General features: G+C 33.6%; 11 non-coding genes across 11 annotated transcripts; all 11 read right to left on the bottom strand.

The window, feature by feature from the left end:
- Positions 1 to 31: 31 nt before the first annotated feature.
- TRNAL-AAG lies at positions 32 to 112 on the bottom strand. The gene has a single exon. It is a non-coding gene; the product is annotated as a tRNA-Leu (tRNA).
- A 617-nt stretch (positions 113 to 729) lies between these two features.
- Positions 730 to 810, bottom strand: TRNAL-AAG. The gene has a single exon. It is a non-coding gene; the product is annotated as a tRNA-Leu (tRNA).
- A 615-nt stretch (positions 811 to 1,425) lies between these two features.
- On the bottom strand, positions 1,426 to 1,506 carry TRNAL-AAG. Its single transcript has one exon. It is a non-coding gene; the product is annotated as a tRNA-Leu (tRNA).
- A 615-nt stretch (positions 1,507 to 2,121) lies between these two features.
- On the bottom strand, positions 2,122 to 2,202 carry TRNAL-AAG. Its single transcript has one exon. It is a non-coding gene; the product is annotated as a tRNA-Leu (tRNA).
- A 2,018-nt stretch (positions 2,203 to 4,220) lies between these two features.
- On the bottom strand, positions 4,221 to 4,301 carry TRNAL-AAG. The gene has a single exon. It is a non-coding gene; the product is annotated as a tRNA-Leu (tRNA).
- Positions 4,302 to 4,916: 615 nt separating this feature from the next.
- On the bottom strand, positions 4,917 to 4,997 carry TRNAL-AAG. The gene has a single exon. It is a non-coding gene; the product is annotated as a tRNA-Leu (tRNA).
- Positions 4,998 to 5,826: 829 nt separating this feature from the next.
- TRNAL-AAG lies at positions 5,827 to 5,907 on the bottom strand. The gene has a single exon. It is a non-coding gene; the product is annotated as a tRNA-Leu (tRNA).
- A 616-nt stretch (positions 5,908 to 6,523) lies between these two features.
- TRNAL-AAG lies at positions 6,524 to 6,604 on the bottom strand. Its single transcript has one exon. It is a non-coding gene; the product is annotated as a tRNA-Leu (tRNA).
- A 2,249-nt stretch (positions 6,605 to 8,853) lies between these two features.
- On the bottom strand, positions 8,854 to 8,934 carry TRNAL-AAG. The gene has a single exon. It is a non-coding gene; the product is annotated as a tRNA-Leu (tRNA).
- Positions 8,935 to 9,550: 616 nt separating this feature from the next.
- Positions 9,551 to 9,631, bottom strand: TRNAL-AAG. The gene has a single exon. It is a non-coding gene; the product is annotated as a tRNA-Leu (tRNA).
- Positions 9,632 to 10,424: 793 nt separating this feature from the next.
- On the bottom strand, positions 10,425 to 10,505 carry TRNAL-AAG. The gene has a single exon. It is a non-coding gene; the product is annotated as a tRNA-Leu (tRNA).
- Between the last annotated feature and the right edge of the window lie 7,085 nt (positions 10,506 to 17,590).

Genomic DNA, 17,590 nt, shown 5'->3' with positions numbered 1-17,590 from the left:
ATTTTGATATTTAGTTAGAAACTATAATCATTGTTGAGAGTGGGATTTGAACCCACGCCCTTTCGGACCAGAACCTTAATTTGGCACCTTAGACCAACTCGGTCATCTCAACATTATTTTTGTTGTTGCAACATTGTTTTCATTTAACAATTTTAATATAAATGATTTAAAAGTTTATCATTTAAATTCTTTGTCAAGAATGTCACTTCGTATCTTTATATAGTGCTGATCGTGAATAAAAGGTTGTTGAGTGTGTTGGCCACAAGTATAATTAAAATCAAAAAAAAAAATCTTATTTATAAATAGTTTCTTTATTTGCGTTAAGGTAATAGTTTCCTGTTTTTTTAATTTTTCTTTTTTGCTAGTTGCGTCCCTTAGTGCGAGTATTGAACTTGAAAGAAACTGGTGTGGTAGAGAGATGTTGTGAACTTTAAAATGGAAAGTTTCAAATTACATGAGCAAATTTCCGAACTAACTTAACTTTCGACATTTTAATACACGGTAATTGGATTTGAACTTTAAAAGGGAAAGCTTCAAATTACGGGAGCTTATTTCCGAACTAACTTAACTTTGGACATTTTAATACGGAGTATTTTGGTTTTGAGCTTTAAAAAGGAAAGCTTCAAATTACGAGAGCCCTTTCCGAACTAACTTCACTTTGGGCATTTTAATACGGAGTAATTTGATATGCAATCCTGATTTTGATATTTAGTTAGAAACTATAATCATTGTTGAGAGTGGGATTTGAACCCACGCCCTTTCGGACCAGAACCTTAATTTGGCACCTTAGACCAACTCGGTCATCTCAACATTATTTTTGTTGTTGCAACATTGTTTTCATTTAACAATTTTAATATAAATGATTTAAAAGTTTATCATTTAAATTCTTTGTCAAGAATGTCACTTCGTATCTTTATATAGTGCTGATCGTGAATAAAAGGTTGTTGAGTGTGTTGGCCACAAGTATAATTAAAATCAAAAAAAAATCTTATTTATAAATAGTTTCTTTATTGGAGTTAAGGTAATAGTTTCCTGTTTTTTTATTTTTTCTTTTTTGCTAGTTGCGTCCCTTAGTGCGAGTATTGAACTAGAAAGAAACTGGTGTCGTAGAGAGATGTTTTGAACTTTAAAATGGAAAGTTTCAAATTACATGAGCAAATTTCCGAACTAAATTAACTTTCGACATTTTAATACACGGTAATTGGATTTGAACTTTAAAAGGTAAAGCTTCAAATTACGGGAGCTTATTTCCGAACTAACTTAACTTTGGACATTTTAATACGGAGTATTTGGTTTTGAACTTTAAAAAGGAAAGCTTCAAATTACGAGAGCAAATTTCCGAACTAACTTCACTTTGGGCATTTTAATACGGAGTAAATTGATATGCAAACCTGATTTTGAAATTTAGTTAGAAACTATAATCATTGTTGAGAGTGGGATTTGAACCCACGCCCTTTCGGACCAGAACCTTAATCTGGCGCCTTAGACCAACTTGGCCATCTCAACATTATTTTCTTATCGCAACATTATTTTCATTTAACAATTTTAATATAAATGATTTAAAAGTTTATCATTTAAATTCTTTGTCAAGAATGTCACTTCGTATCTTTATATAGTGCTGATCGTGAATAAAAGGTTGTTGAATGTGTTGGCCACAGGTATAATTAAAATCAAAAAAAAAATCTTATTTATAAATAGTTTCTTTATTGGCGTTAAGGTAATAGTTTCTTGTTTTTTTATTTTTTCTTTTTTGCTAGTTGCGTCCCTTAGTGCGAGTATTGAACTAGAAAGAAACTAGTGTGGTAGAGAGATGTTCTGAACTTTAAAATGGAAAGTTTCAAATTACATGAGCAAATTTCCGAACTAACTTAACTTTCGACATTTTAATACACAGTAATTGGATTTGAACTTTAAAAGGGAAAGCTTCAAATTACGGGAGCTTATTTCCGAACTAACTTAACTTTGGACATTTTAATACGGAGTATTTGGTTTTGAACTTTAAAAAGGAAAGCTTCAAATTACGGGAGCAAATTTCCGAACTAACTTCACTTTGGGCATTTTAATACGGAGTAATTTGATATGCAATCCTGATTTTGATATTTAGTTAGAAACTATAATCATTGTTGAGAGTGGGATTTGAACCCACGCCCTTTCGGACCAGAACCTTAATCTGGCACCTTAGACCAACTCGGTCATCTCAACATTATTTTTGTTGTTGCAACATTGTTTTCATTTAACAATTTTAATATAAATGATTTAAAAGTTTATCATTTAAATTCTTTGTCAAGAATGTCACTTCGTATCTTTATATAGTGCTGATCGTGAATAAAAGGTTGTTGAGTGTGTTGGCCACAAGTATAATTAAAATCAAAAAAAAAAAATCTTATTTATAAATAGTTTCTTTATTGGCGTTAAGGTAATAGTTTCCTGTTTTTTTATTTTTTCTTTTTTGCTAGTTGCGTCCCTTAGTGCGAGTATTGAACTATAAAGAAACTGGTGTCGTAGAGAGATGTTTTGAACTTTAAAATGGAAAGTTTCAAATTACATGAGCAAATTTCCGAACTAAATTAACTTTCGACATTTTAATACACGGTAATTGGATTTGAACTTTAAAAGGGAAAGCTTCAAATTACGGGAGCTTATTTCCGAAGTAACTTAACTTTGGACATTTTAATACGGAGTATTTGGTTTTGAACTTTAAAAAGGAAAGCTTCAAATTACGGGAGCAAATTTCCGAACTAACTTCACTTTGGGCATTTTAATACGGAGTAATTGGATATGCAAACCTGATTTTGAAATTTAGTTAGAAATTATAATTTCACATTGTTGAGAGTGGGATTTAAACCCACACCCTTTCGAACCAGAACCTTAATCTGGCGCCTTAGACCAACTCGGACATCTCAACATCATTTTTGTTATCGCAACATTGTTTTCATTTAACAATTTTAATATAAATGATTTAAAAGTTTATCATTTAAATTCTTTGTCAAGAATTTCACTTCGTATCTTTATATAGTGCTGATCGTGAATAAAAGGTTGTTGAGTGTGTTGGCCACAAGTATAATTAAAATCAAAAAAAAAAATCTTATTTATAAATAGTTTCTTTATTGGAGTTAAGGTAATAGTTTCCTGTTTTTTTATTTTTTCTTTTTTGCTAGTTGCGTCCCTTAGTGCGAGTATTGAACTAGAAAGAAACTGGTGTCGTAGAGAGATGTTTTGAACTTTAAAATGGAAAGTTTCAAATTACATGAGCAAATTTCCGAACTAACTTAACTTTCGACATTTTAATACACCGTAATTGGATTTGAACTTTAAAAGGGAAAGCTTCAAATTACGGGAGCTTATTTCCGAACTAACTTAACTTTGGACATTTTAATACGGAGTATTTGGTTTTGAACTTTAAAAAGGAAAGCTTCAAATTACGAGAGCAAATTTCCGAACTAATTTCACTTTGGGCATTTTAATACGGAGTAATTGGATATGCAAACCTGATTTTGAAATTTAGTTAGAAACTATAATCATTGTTAAGAGTGCGATTTGAACCCACGCCCTTTAGAACCAGAACCTTAATCTAGCGCCTTAGACCAACTCGGCCATCTCAACATTATTTTTGTCATTGCAACATTGTTTTCATTTAACAATTTTAATATAAATGATTTAAAAGTTTATCATTTAAATTCTTTGTCAAGAATGTCACTTCGTATCTTTATATAGTGCTGATCGTGAATAAAAGGTTGTTGAGTGTGTTGGCCACAAGTATAATTAAAATCAAAAAAAAAAAACTTATTTATAAATAGTTTCTTTATTGGCGTTAAGGTAATAGTTTCTTGTTTTTTTATTTTTTCTTTTTTGCTAGTTGCGTCCCTTAGTGCAAGTATTGAATTAGAAAGAAACTAGTGTGGTAGAGAGATGTTCTGAACTTTAAAATGGAAAGTTTCAAATTACATGAGCAAATTTCCGAACTAACTTAACTTTCGACATTTTAATACACAGTAATTGGATTTGAACTTTAAAAGGGAAAGCTTCAAATTACGGGAGCTTATTTCCGAACTAACTTAACTTTGGACATTTTAATACGGAGTATTTGGTTTTGAACTTTAAAAAGGAAAGCTTCAAATTACGGGAGCAAATTTCCGAACTAACTTCACTTTGGGCATTTTAATACGGAGTAATTTGATATGCAATCCTGATTTTGATATTTAGTTAGAAACTATAATCATTGTTGAGAGTGGGATTTGAACCCACGCCCTTTCGGACCAGAACCTTAATCTGGCACCTTAGACCAACTCGGTCATCTCAACATTATTTTTGTTGTTGCAACATTGTTTTCATTTAACAATTTTAATATAAATGATTTAAAAGTTTATCATTTAAATTCTTTGTCAAGAATGTCACTTCGTATCTTTATATAGTGCTGATCGTGAATAAAAGGTTGTTGAGTGTGTTGGCCACAAGTATAATTAAAATCAAAAAAAAATCTTATTTATAAATAGTTTCTTTATTGGCGTTAAGGTAATAGTTTCTTGTTTTTTTATTTTTTCTTTTTTGCTAGTTGCGTCCCTTAGTGCGAGTATTGAACTAGAAAGAAACTAGTGTGGTAGAGAGATGTTTTGAACTTTAAAATGGAAAGTTTCAAATTACATGAGCAAATTTCCGAACTAACTTAACTTTCGACATTTTAATACACAGTAATTGGATTTGAACTTTAAAAGGGAAAGCTTCAAATTACGGGAGCTTATTTCCGAACTAACTTAACTTTGGACATTTTAATACGGAGTATTTGGCTTTGAACTTTAAAAAGGAAAGCTTCAAATTACGGGAGCAAATTTCCGAACTAACTTCACTTTGGGCATTTTAATACGGAGTAATTGGATATGCAAACCTGATTTTGAAATTTAGTTAGAAACTATAATCATTGTTGAGAGTGGGATTTGAACCCACGCCCTTTCGGACCAGAACCTTAATCTGGGGCCTTAGACCAACTCAGCCATCTCAACATTATTTTGGTTATCGCAACATTGTTTTCATTTAACAATTTAAATATAAATGATTTAAAAGTTTAACATTTAAATTCTTTGTTAAGAATGTCACTTCGTATCTTTATATAGTGATGATCTGAATAAATGGTTGTTGAGTGTGTTGGCCACAAGAATAATTAAAAGTAAAAAAAAAAAAAAAAAAAAAAAAAAAACTTATTTATAAATAGTTTCTTTATTTGCTAGTTTCTTTATTTGCGTTAAGGTAATAGTTTCCTTTTTTTTTATTTTTTTCTTTTTTGCTAGTTGCGTCCCATAGTGCGAGTATTGAACTAAAAAGAAACGGTATCGTATAGAGATGTTTTGAAATTTAAAATGGAAAGTTTCAAATTACATGAGCAAATTTTCGAATTACTTAACTTTGGACGTTTTAATACACAGTAATTCGATTTTAACTTTAAAAGGGAAAGCTTCAAATTACGGGAGCTTATTTCCGAACTAACTTAACTTTGTACATTTTTATACGGAGTATTTGGATTTGAACTTTAAAATGGAAAGTTTCAAATTACATGAACAAATTTCCGAACTAACTTAACTTTCGACATTTTAATACACGGTAATTGGATTTGAACTTTAAACGGGAAAGCTTCAAATTACCGGAGCTTATTTCCGAACTAACTTAACTTTGGACATTTTAATACGGAGTATTTGGTTTTGAACTTTAAAAAGGAAATCTTCAAATTACGAGAGCAAATTTCCGAACTAACTTCACTTTGGGCATTTTAATTTTAATACGGAGTAATTAGATATGCAAACCTGATTTTGAAATTTAATTTGAAACTATAATCATTATTGAGAGTGGGATTTGAACCCACGCCCTTTCGGACCAGAACCTTAATCTAGGGCCTTAGACCAACTCGGCCATCTCAACATCATTTTTGTTATCGCAACATTGTTTTCATTTAACAATTTTAATATAAATGATTTAAAAGTTTATCATTTAAATTCTTTGTCAAGAATGTCACTTCGTATCTTTATATAGTGCTGATCGTGAATAAAAGGTTGTTGAGTGTGTTGGCCACAAGTATAATTAAAATTAAAAAAAAAATCTTATTTATAAATAGTTTCTTTATTGGCGTTAAGGAAATAGTTTCCTGTTTTTTTATTTTTTCTTTTTTGCTAGTTGCGTCCCTTAGTGCGAGTATTGAACTAGAAAGAAACTGGTGTCGTAGAGAGATGTTTTGAACTTTAAAATGGAAAGTTTCAAATTACATGAGCAAATTTCCGAACTAACTTAACTTTCGACATTTTAATACACAGTAATTGGATTTGAACTTTAAAAGGGAAAGCTTCAAATTACGGGAGCTTATTTCCGAACTAACTTAACTTTGAACATTTTAATACGGAGTATTTGGTTTTGAACTTTAAAAAGGAAAGCTTCAAATTACGAGAGCAAATTTCCGAACTAACTTCACTTTGGGCATTTTAATACGGAGTAATTGGATATGCAAACCTGATTTTGAAATTTAGTTAGAAACAATGATCATTGTTGAGAGTGGGATTTGAACCCACGCCCTTTCGGACCAGAACCTTAATCTGGCACCTTAGACCAACTCGGCCCTCTCAACATTATTTTTGTTATCGCAACATTGTTTTCATTTAACAATTTTAATATAAATGATTTAAAAGTTTATCATTTAAATTCTTTGTCCAGAATGTCACTTCGTATCTTTATATAGTGCTGATCGTGAATAAAAGGTTGTTGAGTGTGTTGGCCACAAGTATAATTAAAATCAAAAAAAAAAATCTTATTTATAAATAGTTTCTTTATTTGCGTTAAGGTAATAGTTTCCTCTTTTTTTATTTTTTCTTTTTTGCTAGTTGCGTCCCTTAGTGCGAGTATTGAACTAGAAAGAAACTGGTGTCGTAGAGAGATGTTTTGAACTTTAAATTGGAAAGTTTCAAATTACATGAGCAAATTTTCGAACTAACTTAACTTTGGACGTTTTAATACACAATAATTCGATTTTAACTTTAAAAAGGGAAAGCTTCAAATTACGGGAGCTTATTTCCGAACTAACTTAACTTTGTACATTTTTATACGGAGTATTTCGATTTGAACTTTAAAATGGAAAGTTTCAAATTACATGAGCAAATTTCCGAACTAACTTAACTTTCGACATTTTAATACACAGTAATTGGATTTGAACTTTAAAAGGGAAAGCTTCAAATTACGGGAGCTTATTTCCGAACTAACTTAACTTTGGACATTTTAATACGGAGTATTTGGTTTTGAACTTTAAAAAGGAAAGTTTCAAATTACGGGAGCAAATTTCCGAACTAAGGGGGGTGTATTCAATCATGACTTTCATCGACTTTTAAAGGCTTTTATGAACTTTAAAAGTTTGGAGGTATTCGATTCAAACTTTTAGAGAGTCTTTAAAAGTCAGGCGGTATTAAATCAAGATTTTTAAAGAGTCTTTAAAAGTCGTATGGTATTCGATTAAGACTTTTAAAGAGTCTTTAAAAGTCATGTGGTATTCAAAAGTTATGAACTTTTGTAGACTTTTTAATTTTAAGACTTTTGTAGACTTTTTCTTCTCAAATATAAATAGTTGAAATCCAACCATCAACCCCAAGATTTCAAAATTTTCTTTCTTACAACTTTGAATGTTTTCTCTCTCTATTAAAACTCTATTTTTTTCTCCCTATTTAAACTTTATAAACATATCTAAATTCAATAAAATTATTTTTTTCTTCATTTTCCTATATTTTCCTCATACCTAAACTCTACTAATTTTTCTCTCTCCTAAACTTTACAATCTTCATCTAAAAATTTGAAATAATATTATTTTTACTTCATTATTGCTTTTTTTTATTGATTTTTATTTTTTCTATGAATTTTTTATCCCTAACTTTCTCTAATTCCCTCTAAATACATGAACAAAGCAAATTTTTCATTGTCAAATTTTAGTATAAGTTTCATAATATTCATATAAATACTTATATATTTTGTTTTTTATTCTTTTTATGCTTATATTTGTAATATATATTTTTCCTTTTTTAACGAACAAGTTACTACGAATAGCGAACTACTGTTCGCCATAACAATTTGGGGTTACAAACAATAGCACCTTGTTGCTGTTTGCAGTCTTAAATTGCTATTGCAAATAATAGTACTCTGCATGATAGATGTCTAGCAATATATCAAGTATAATTTTTTTTATATATATTATTAATATTAGATTTTTATTTTTTTATTTTATGGAACTTGTAATTATATTTTTAAATATTTTATTTGATCAATTCTTTTATTATAAATTTTATTGTATAATATTGTTATGACTTTCTAATGAAATAGTTTTTTTTTGTTGATGTTTATTAATAATATATATAAGTAATTAGCATTTTTTTTTGAATAATAAGTAATTAGTATATAAGTCTCAGCATACTATGGATAAAAAATAATAATCTTGAGAATGTTGATGTGGGTGAAGAACTATATAATAAGAAGAATTTTATGATATATTATAAATGTTTTGTAAGAAAATTATAAATGATAAGAATCAAAGTCATTGAAAGTTTGTAAGGGTGTATTCAATTTAGAATTTCAATGACTTTTGTAGACTTTTTAAAATAAAAAGTTGATAAAAGTCTATGAATGTTTTTTATATAGACTTTTATAGAGTCCTATAAAGTTTTAAAAAGTTTTAAATGACTCTGTGAAAGTCAATCAAAGTTTATTAAAATCTATCATTTTAAAACTCTACAAAAGTCATGATTGAATACACCCCCCTAACTTCACTTTGGGCATTTTAATACGGAGTAATTGGATATGCAAACCTGATTTTGAAATTTAGTTAGAAACTATAATCATTGTTGAGAGTGGGATTTGAACCCACGCCCTTTCAAACCAAAACCTTAATCTGGCGCCTTAGACCAACTCAGCCATCTCAACATCATTTTTGTTATCGCAACATTGTTTTCATTTAACAATTTTAATATAAATGATTTAAAAGTTTATCATTTAAATTCTTTGTCAAGAATGTCACTTCGTATCTTTATATAGTGCTGATCGTGAATAAAAGGTTGTTGAGTGTGTTGGCCACAAGTATATTTAAAATCAAAAAAAAAATCTTATTTATAAATAGTTTCTTTATTGGCGTTAAGGTAATAGTTTCCTATTTTTTTATTTTTTCTTTTTTGCTAGTTGCGTCCCTTAGTGCGAGTATTGAACTAGAAAGAAACTGGTGTCGTAGAGAGATGTTTTGAACTTTAAAATGGAAAGTTTCAAATTACATGAGCAAATTTCCGAACTAACTTAACTTTCGACATTTTAATACACAGTAATTGGATTTGAACTTTAAAAGGGAAAGCTTCAAATTACGGGAGCTTATTTCCGAACTAACTTAACTTTGGACATTTTAATACGGAGTATTTGGTTTTGAACTTTAAAAAGGAAAGCTTCAAATTACGGGAGCAAATTTCCGAACTAACTTCACTTTGGGCATTTTAATACGGAGTAATTGGATATGCAAACCTGATTTTGAAAGTTAGTTAGAAACTATAATCATTGTTCAGAGTGGGATTTGAACCCACGCCCTTTCGGACCAGAACCTTAATCTGGGGCCTTAGACCAACTCAGCCATCTCAACATTATTTTGGTTATCGCAACATTGTTTTCATTTAACAATTTAAATATAAATGATTTAAAAGTTTAACATTTAAATTCTTTGTTAAGAATGTCACTTCGTATCTTTATATAGTGATGATCGTGAATAAAAGGTTGTTGAGTGTGTTGGCCACAAGAATAATTAAAAGTAAAAAAAAAAAAAATTATTTATAAATAGATTCTTTATTTGCGTTAAGGTAATAGTTTCCTTTTTTTTTATTTTTTCTTTTTTGCTAGTTGCGTCCCTTAGTCCGAGTATTGAACTAAAAAGAAACGGTATCGTATAGAGATGTTTTGAAATTTAAAATGGAAAGTTTCAAATTACATGAGCAAATTTTCGAACTAACTTAACTTTGGACGTTTTAATACACAGTAATTCGATTTTAACTTTAAAAGGGAAAGCTTCAAATTACGGGAGCTTATTTCCGAACTAACTTAACTTTGTACATTTTTATACGGAGTATTTGGATTTGAACTTTAAAATGGAAAGTTTCAAATTACATGAGCAAATTTCCGAACTAACTTAACTTTCGACATTTTAATACACAGTAATTGGATTTGAACTTTAAAAGGGAAAGCTTCAAATTACGGGAGCTTATTTCCGAACTAACTTAACTTTGGACATTTTAATACGGAGTATTTGGTTTTGAACTTTAAAAAGGAAAGTTTCAAATTACGGGAGCAAATTTCCGAACTAACTTCACTTTGGGCATTTTAATACGGAGTAATTGGATATGCAAACCTGATTTTGAAATTTAGTTAGAAACTATAATCATTGTTGAGAGTGGGATTTGAACCCACGCCCTTTCGGACCAGAACCTTAATCTAGCACCTTAGACCAACTCAGTCATCTCAACATCATTTTTGTTATCGCAACATTGTTTTCATTTAAAAATTTTAATATAAATGATTTAAAGGTTTATCATTTAAATTCTTTGTCAAGAATGTCACTGTTAGGAACCATGTATTAGGATTTTGATGATACCAATGTAATGTAGAAAGTAGACCCCTAACTCTTTCGTTTTTATTGTATCGCTACTTTCGTTCTAGACGAAAGTTGCCATAACTCATATGTAATTCGTGTTAAGCTAGAACAAACACACGAAAGGAGTTATGAATAGAAGATAGGCTGATCAAGACGAAAGAAGACTCCACAGCAACGAAAGAAGGAGTTGTCATTAAGAAGACAGTTCTTTTCAACAAGTATTCTTCTTCTCATCAACAAGAAGAATGTTCTACCTGTCTGATGTGACAACATCCTAGGACAATAAGGACCTCAACTCATGGGACACGCTACCCGAAGAGCATTTAATGAAGTTGTACTATCTCTGGAGCTAAAAGACAAAAGTCATCAGATCCTCCATACCTTCAACGGCTACATAGTACAAACCCATTAATGAAGCATTAAATGCATGAGGCTCCATGGTCCTTGTCCAACAGATAAAAGGTTTAAAAATTCATTTCCCTCCAACGGATGAATTTTCATCACCTATATAAACCAACCTTTATCAACTAAGAAGGTGCTGGTTCATTTTATCTCTACTCACTCTCTTGCAAAAAGCTCTTAAAAGTGAACAAATCTCAAAGCTTTTTGTGAACCAGCTAGTTAAGGTGTTAAGGCATTTGAAGTAGATCATCCATCACTGCCCTACATCTTGTAAGAAGTCTTGCACATTTGAAGCAATCATCCCACACCTACAAGACTTCACAGTTGGAGGAATCAAGAAATACTTTCTCACCAACCTCAACTTAGAAGAAGAAGTTGATAGAGGCGGAGTAAACTCTCGGAGTTGAAAAACCTTCAAAGGCTGTCCGGCTTAGTGATCAAGGAAGTCTTTGTGTATTTGTACTAAAGAAGTGATAGTGCAATCCTTCCAGCAGTTGTGGAAGAAGAGTGGAAGTAGGCAAAGTTTGGCCGAACCACTATAAAATCTCGTCTCACTCCTCTCTTTACTTACTGCTTTAGTTTACTGCTTGCATATCATCCTTTTCATCACTTATCTCATCTTCTAATCAAACTCGTGCAACCCTCTCTTAATAATCTTTCCGCTGTGCTTATCCTACTCAAAAGTGTTGTCAAGGTTTTTCTGTTAAAGAATTTAAAGAAAAACGAGAGTCTATTCACCCCCCCCCCCCCCTCTAGACTCACCATACAATCTATCGGGACCAACAAGTGGTATCAAAGCCGAATACCTTGAACGGTGAAGGCTTTTTGCGTTTTACTGCTTGGTAGATCCACCTTTGATTTTTTTTTGGGATCTTCCTAGTTGCACGATTTTTTTTTAAAAAAAAATGGAAAAGGAACATGCACAAAATCGTTCTAGACAGCTTGCTTTTAGTTTTGCCAAGTTTGATGACTGGAAATTAAGAATGCAGGCTCTTCTGTGCTCTATTCATGATGAAATGTGGGACGTCATAACTACTGGACCTATCACAGTGATGATGGCAAATGCACAGGCTGCTGCTCAAGGACCAGATGCTCCACAAATAATACCAAAGCCGAAAGAGCAGTATAACTCGGAAGAAAGAACAAGAGCAAACCTGGACAATGTGGCGAGGAACATTCTTTACAACTCTCTAGATGATTCACTCTTCCCCAGAGTCAGAAAATGTAAAAATGCTATGGAAGTATGGAAAGTTCTAATGGACTTGGGAGAAGGAGATGAACAAGAAAAGGACAACAAACTGACAATAGCCATGAAGAAGTTCGAAGACTTTAAGATGCAACCAAATGAGACGATCATGGAGATGGAGTTAAGATTCACAAGATTAATGGGAGACTTATCAGACCTTGGAAAAGAACTCACCGAAAAGGAGATGAATCTAAAAATTCTTCGTGGATTGCCGAAGTCATGGGAAATGAAGGTCATCGCAATGAGAGATAATCGTGACATGAAAACAACACCCACAGCCAAAATCTTCAGTGATCTCAAAGCATATGAGTTTGAACATGAACCGAAAGATGCCGAGGAACCAGAAATGAGAAATATTGCCCTCGTAGCAAATCAGGCGGCATCAACCCCTAACAGGTCGAAATCTAACTCTTGTGATTTTTTAACTGACGAACAATATGCCCTATTTGTCAGGAAAATGAAAAGATTCATGAGAAAGAACAACTTTCAAGATCCACAACGGTCAAGCCACCGAAAGAGGCATGAAAGCTTTCCTCAGGCCTCAAAGACCGAAACCACTGATTCACAGCTGTTGTGCTACAACTGCCGAAAGCCAGGGCACTTCAAAGCAAACTGCCCCTATCCAATGGTTAGCAAATATCAAGATGGAGACAATATCACAAGCTCTTCAAGGGAATCTGGAGAAAAGCACAAGAAAAGTGATAAACCAGAATCATCAAATTCCAAGAGTGAGGGAAGAAGAAAAGCAATGGTGGTTGCCGAAAACACTGAAAAAGCTATACCCGAAAGTAGTACCTCAAGCTCAAGCTCAGAAGACGAAAGCAGTGATGAGGAGAAAGGACTACTATGCCTCTACAGCCAAGAATCAGAGGATCTATGCCTCATGGCAGATGAAGAAGAGGTAAACTCTCAATCTTCTTCTTGCTCTTCAGCCGAATCAAGTTCTTTAGTGAGTCAAACCTCCAGTGAATCTGTCACTAAAATGATGAGGAGGTTTAAGTTAATAAATAGCACTTACTCCAAGTTAAAAGAGGAGAACTCTCGGCTCATGACTAGCCATAATGAATTAGAGCAAGTTCGCATTGAGAACAAAATGCTGATCATTGCTAAGGAGCAGCTCGAGAAAAATGTTCTCGCTCTTAAGGAGCAGTGCACAGCAAAAGAAAAGAGAGAGCAAGAATTGCTTGAAGTATTGGACAAGTTTAACAAGTCATCCAACTTAATGGACAGAATGTTAAACGAATCCAGACTGCCCGGAGAGAAAACCGGAATTGGTTTTAACTCCAGCTCCTCTTCACAAGTCGAAACGAACAAATCCACGAATGCATACTCACATGAGAGTCTTGCAACCATATTTGTTCAAGGACCAACCCAGCTGCCCGAGCCTATGATGGTACATAACAATGTCACAGCACCACAATCAACAAGCCAACCAAAAGGAAAGGCTGTACAACGAATTGTGGAAACAGGAAAGAGAAAACCTAGTAAAGGCAATCCTAGACAAATATGTGTCAAAAGGAATGGACCAAATGGCAGTGGAAAAAGTCCACACCAAAAATTGAGTCAGCCTAACTGGAATTCTCGATCCTATAAAAAGACAAATGTTAACCAGAGGCAATTTCGTCCAAAGAATTCTGCTCAGGAAATCTCAAAGAACGGACAACCTGAAAGGATCCTCAGAAGATCTGGGTATGGGAATGGAAGGACTGGGCCTTCAGAAGAAGATTGGTTTGTTTACCCGGAACTCCTCTCGAGGAAAGCTCTAAAGATAACACATCGACGTAAACAAACCAATTATCGTTGGCATTATGAAAATCCTCCACCAAAAGAACAACAAAGGAAGTATAAGGACAAAATCTTTGCCAGTGTTTATTTCGATTATCGCACCTCCAACGGATACAAAGGACCAAGGATGAGTCATGTGCACTCTAGGTTAATGTGGGTTCCAAAATTGACTACTAACCCCCAAGGACCCGAAACTAAGTGGGTACCTAAAAATACATGATCTTTGATGCAGGAGAAACAGGTCATATGGTATGTAGACAGTGGATGCTCAAGACATATGACTGGTGACAAAACAATTTTGAGCAACTTCAAAGAAATAAATGGACCCAAAGTCATCTTTGGAGGAGAAACAAGTGGCCAAACTCGAGGAAAAGGAGATATCATCAAGAAAGGAATAATCATACAAGATGTCTCTTATGTAGAAGGACTTAAATTCAACCTTCTAAGCACAAGTCAGTTCTGCGATAAAGGATACAAAGTAGAATTCCTTAAAGAAGAGTGCAAAATCATAAACACGAAGGATGGCAGGACAGCACTTACAGGCCAACGAAAGAAGAACATGTATGTAATTTCATTAAATTCTTCTAATACTAACATTTGTCTTGTAGCTAAGAGCAATGCAGATCTCAATCAAGAATGGCACAACAAGCTAAGCCACTTGAACATGAAGACAATAAATAAGCTTGCAAAAAGGAATCTTGTGAGAGGCTTACCCGAAACATCTTACACGAAAGATAGGTTATGTGATGCCTGCCAAAAGGGAAAACAGCTGAGATCGTCCTTCAAGTCAAAAGATGTAGACACAAGTTCTCGATCTCTAAGCCTTCTGCACATGGATCTTTTTGGACCAATAGATCCAGCAAGTTTAAGCGGAAGAAAGTACACCCTTGTGGTAGTAGATGAATTTTCAAGATATACATGGGTTCTTTTCTTGAAAAAGAAGAATGAAACAGAAACGGCTCTGCCAAATCTTCTGAAGCAACTTCAAACAGAAAAGGAAGTCAAAATAACAAGAATCAGATCGGATCAAGGAACCGAATTTGTCAACAAAGTGATAAAGGATTTTTGTGCTCAAAATGGAATATTTCATCAACTCTCGGCAGCACGAACGCCTCAGCAAAATGGAGTAGCCGAAAGAAGAAATAGAACTCTAAAAGAAGCAGCACGAACAATGATCTCACACTCAGGTCTACCAAAGAGATTTTGGGCTGAAGCCATAAACACCGCATGCTATACACAGAACAGATCCTTAATCAACAAGTCTCACAACAAAACACCATATGAGCTATGGAAAGGTAAGACTCCAAATATTGGATATTTTCATGTTTTTGGGTGCAGGTGTTTTATTCACAACAATGGCAAAAGCTATCTTAAAGCATTTGACGAAAGAGTTGACGAAGGATTATTCATGGGATATTCATCCATAAGCAAAGCATTCAGAGTTCTGAACAAGCGAACAATGATTATCGAAGAATCCATCCACGTCAAATTTGATGAGCAATCTGAGAAAAACCCCTCTGGATACAAGGTACCTGCTATCCCAGCTCAAAATACCCAGAAATCCGTAGACGAAGACATCTCAGACGAAGAAGACTTACTTTCATCCTACATGAAGTATCAGCCGAAAGTACCAGAACTCGAAATGTCATCTGAACAAGCAAATGGAAATCAACCTATCAATCCTTCTAGAAACGCACCATCTGAACCAATGATCTACATAGACCTCCCTTATATCCCAGAGATGGATACTCAGCCTTCTCAAGATGTCTTTGAGCCAGATCTTAGATGGTTGAAAGATCATCCACCAGATCAAGTTATTGGAGATGTTCAAGAAGGTGTTAGAACAAGAGCGTCATTACACGAAAGTATGATGGCATGCTTCTTATCCCAAATAGAGCCGAAATCTGTAGATGAAGCTTTATGTGATCCTGACTGGGTAATAGCTATGCAAGAAGAACTTCATCAATTTGAACGAAATGAAGTATGGGAACTAGTACCAAGACCATCACATCAAAATGTCATTGGAACTAAATGGGTTTTTAGAAACAAAATGAGTGAAGATGGACTCATTGTTAGGAACAAAGCTCGCCTTGTGGCTAAAGGATATTGTCAGGAGGAAGGTATTGATTTTGATGAAACCTTCGCCCCCGTAGCCAGATTGGAAGCTATACGAATATTCTTAGCTTTTGCAGCTTACAAAAATTTCAAAGTCTATCAAATGGATGTCAAAAGCGCCTTCCTGAATGGACTTCTTGAAGAAGAAGTATATGTTGAACAACCTCCTGGTTTTGCTATCAACAATGACCTCGAAAAGGTGTACCACCTTAAGAAAGCTCTCTACGGTTTGAAACAAGCTCCACGAGCTTGGTATGATACACTATCATGTTTTCTAATCAATCGTGGCTTCACGAAAGGAGTGGTTGACAAAACACTCTTTCGTATAAAGGATAATGATCATATCCTACTGGTACAAATATATGTTGATGATATTATCTTTGGAAGCACGAATCCAGATCTATGTGAAAAATTCTCCAATCTCCATGAAAGGAAAATTTGAAATGAGTATGATGGAGAAACTGAATTATTTTCTAGGCTTACAAGTCAAACAAATGTCCTGATGGGATATTTATAAACCAAGCCAAATACACAAAAAGATCTGATCCGAAAGTTTGGCATTGATGGAAAAAGTTCCGTCAAAATACCTATGAGTACATCTCTTAGGATGGACATTGACAATGAAGGAAAGGAAGTTGATCAGAAAAATTTTCGTGGTATTATTGGCTCTCTTCTATACCTAACAGCAAGTAGACCCGATATCTCGTTTGCTGTTGGTGTATGCCGCTCGCTTTCAGGCTAAACCGAAAGAAAGTCACCTGAGTGCGACTAAAAGGATATTGCGATATCTTAAAGGGCACACAAAATGTCGGCCTCTGGTATCCGAAAGAAGGATCATTTGATCTGATAGGATACTCAGATGCAGACTTCGCAGGTTGTCGAATCGATCGAAAAAGTACCTCGGGAACATGTCAGTTCCTAGGAGGAAGACTTGTGTCTTGGTTTAGCAAGAAACAACATTCCATTGCTACTAGTACGGCTGAGGCCGAATACATAGCAGCTGGAAGTTGTTGTGCTCAAATCTTATGGATGAGACATCAATTAAGAGACTATGGATAAATGCCCAAGAAGTGAGCATTAAGTGTGATAATACAAGTGCTATAGCAATCACACACAATCCAGTTCTACACTCTCGGACCAAGCACATTGATATCAAGTATCATTTTATTCGTGATCATGTTGAAAAGAAAGACATTGCTCTCGAATATGTTAATACGATGATCAATTGGCAGATATACTCACTAAACCTCTGAGTGAGACAAGATTCTCTCTTTTAAGGCATGAGATCGGAATGATTGAAATGACCTAATATGTGATTGCTTCACTATGCTTCATAATAATTTACCATATCTTTTCATGTACCTTTGTTTTCGTGTCTCTCACGCAAGAAAGTGTCAGTATCCAAAAGA

This window comes from Ipomoea nil, unplaced genomic scaffold (assembly GCF_001879475.1).
Source record: "Ipomoea nil cultivar Tokyo-kokei standard unplaced genomic scaffold, Asagao_1.1 scaffold2283, whole genome shotgun sequence".
Taxonomy (NCBI): domain Eukaryota; kingdom Viridiplantae; phylum Streptophyta; class Magnoliopsida; order Solanales; family Convolvulaceae; genus Ipomoea; species Ipomoea nil.
This window is presented reverse-complemented; position numbering and strand designations above follow the sequence as displayed.